Source organism: Prosopis cineraria, unplaced genomic scaffold, assembly GCF_029017545.1.
Source record: "Prosopis cineraria cultivar Desert tree isolate PC_DT_omini unplaced genomic scaffold, ASM2901754v1 PC1973, whole genome shotgun sequence".
NCBI lineage: Eukaryota > Viridiplantae > Streptophyta > Magnoliopsida > Fabales > Fabaceae > Prosopis > Prosopis cineraria.
The window spans coordinates 22,663-25,237 of record NW_026557298.1 but is presented as its reverse complement, the minus strand read 5'-3'; the positions used below and the strand labels follow the sequence as shown (position 1 = coordinate 25,237).

General features: G+C 36.8%; 1 pseudogene; it reads right to left on the bottom strand.

Moving 5' to 3' along the window:
* Positions 1 to 64: 64 nt before the first annotated feature.
* On the bottom strand, positions 65 to 993 carry LOC129301233 (uncharacterized; annotated as a pseudogene).
* Positions 994 to 2,575: the final 1,582 nt, after the last annotated feature.

Genomic DNA, 2,575 nt, shown 5'->3' with positions numbered 1-2,575 from the left:
CGCCGGTGGTGGTTGTTGGGTGCTCGTTTTATTCCGGCGACTCGTGGGGGTTTCTCTTCTTGACCCCTGGTATTTAGAACCCCGGAATCGGAAGTCTTCGAGGTGGATCCTGCACGGCGGACCTGCCAGACCGGGCTGCTCCGACCAACATGGACCCGGAACGACCGGGACTGCTGGGCCATTTTCGTGACTTGGACTCCCCGGCTGAGTTACTCCGAGAACAAGGCGCGCTGTTGACCTTCCGGGTTACGGGAGATCCGGTAAATAACTTGGGTCGGGTGCTGGCATTTCCGGCGGACCTGCTCCGCGAGAACGGCCATATGTTTGATGTTCAACTCCGCCGAACTCGCACGTTCCCGCTTTTTTTCTTCTCTTTATTCTTTTTCTTCCCTTTCTCTTCCGAGGAGCTCTTATTTTCCTCGCTCTTCTTCTTCTCTCTTTTTAAAAATGTCTTTCCACCGTTTTGATGCCGAAAACGACGTCGTCACAGATGAATCTGTTATGGCCGGCGATGGCTCGGTTGTGGACCCAGGCACTGGATCCGCGGCTCCGATATGAGAGTTTCGGTGTCCGGGCGTTGCGTGGAGGCCGATGGGCCAGAATTATTTTGAAGGGGGAGGAGGTGGAGCGGGAGGAGGACGCCATCGACGAAGAGCTCATCCGCGGAGAGGAGATTGGGTTGAGGGAAAGACGGGTTGCGAACCTTCCAGAACTCAAATTCGGGGGAATTGCAGACGCTGCTTCTTCGTCTTCCGCCACTGGATGGAGAAAGAGACCAAGGCTGTGGGTTCTCTGTTTTGCTGGTATCCATGGAGATTTCAGGGGGATGAGGAGGAGGAAGATGAAGGATGAGGAGGTGTAGTGATTTAATGGCGTTATGAAGAAGGTTGAGAGTTTCCGAAGGAGTGTGAGAAGAATTCAGAGATCATAAAGAGCCAACCAAGCATTAAAAGAGAGTAGAATGAACAAGTCTTTCAAAACTCCTCCAGCATATGGCTTGTCTTTGCAACAGTTTTTCAAATTTTTGTTTAAAAAAATTACAAACTCATATCTCTATACTTTCCTATTTGTTTATGGCCCTAAAAAATTGACCATATCTGTTAAATTTTAAAAATATACCAAAATTGACAAATAATTGCATTGAGTGAGAAAATAATTAGGGTAGGAGGTTGGAAACTTGGAGGTTGAGTCCATTTATGTATGGAAGGAGTATGTGTCATACAAAGCCTGCCGTTTGGCAAAATATAAAAGATCGATTCTAAAGGATAACTCAATTAAAAAAAAAATAAAAAATTTTAAAATTTATAAGAATCTAGTATACTATTATTTTTAAATTTTTGGCAAAAAAGAACTAGTATTTATTTGATAATATTTTAATTATGTTTTAGATCTTTTCTATTAAAACAATTTTACTTTCCTGTAGTAGTATAACTAATTTTGCACAAGTCTTTTTAAAAAATATTTATTATCACGACCAACAAAAATATTGCACTCCTTGTGGATACGAATTATTGAAAGTAAATTAAATGCTTATCTTATAGTTGTGTGTGATGTAAATTTTAATTTATTATAATATATAGAAGTATCTACATCAGAACACTTATTATTTATGGGGAAAACGTATTTTTTTAAGGAATAACTGTAAGTTAGACATTGACAAAAATACATGTATGAAACTACAGAAATAAATTCCTATGGGGGCACCAAAAATGTTTGTTTGGGAAGAAAAACAAAAGGAAGAGAAAATCGCAAAGGAAGCAGATCCCCTACCGGGCGCTCTCCAGAATGTCCCTGCACGTCCTTCTCCTCCTTCTCTTCCCATCTTCACGGTTTGCTTATATAAGAAAACATTTTTATTTATCAAAATCTCAGTTATGTGAGATTATTATTATTAATAATAGTTTCATGGCTATCTTAAAATGCTCTTAATATATTTATTTAATGCGATTAAATATTTTAAAATTTAAATTTAAGATTATAAGATAAGTTGATTTAACTTTTTAAACCAGTTAAATCAAAACAAGTAATTTAAATGGTTAAAATTTAACATGCACAATATATAATTACAATAAAATAAATAAAATTTAATTTATAAAAGTTTCTAATGATAAAATATAAGTGTGAACTGCCCAAATAAAATTATAATAATTTAAATTTATTTATTTTTATATTATAATTATTTTATAAAAAATTAAATTTATTGAAAAAAAATAATTAAATCTGAACTATTTATTTTATAATTTGAGAATAGAGATGAGATGAGGAAGGAAGGGGGAAAAAACCAGAGGATCCGAACACGCGTAGCATTTAGGGTTGGGTGGGATGCACATGGATAGATACATCGCGATTAATTAATGCACACTATTATTTGTGAGTGAGTGTGTGTACATATATCTGTATAAAAGTACTGTACGATAAAGTTAAATAAAAAATCTGAACTGTATTATATGAACTACATGTGCAGCAGTGAGAGCACCAAAAAGCTGCTCTCACGAATTGGCGATCACGGATTAGAGTCTTTTGAAATTACATGTAATTTTAAAGGGGAAGCGATGATAAAATTTCATCCCTCAAA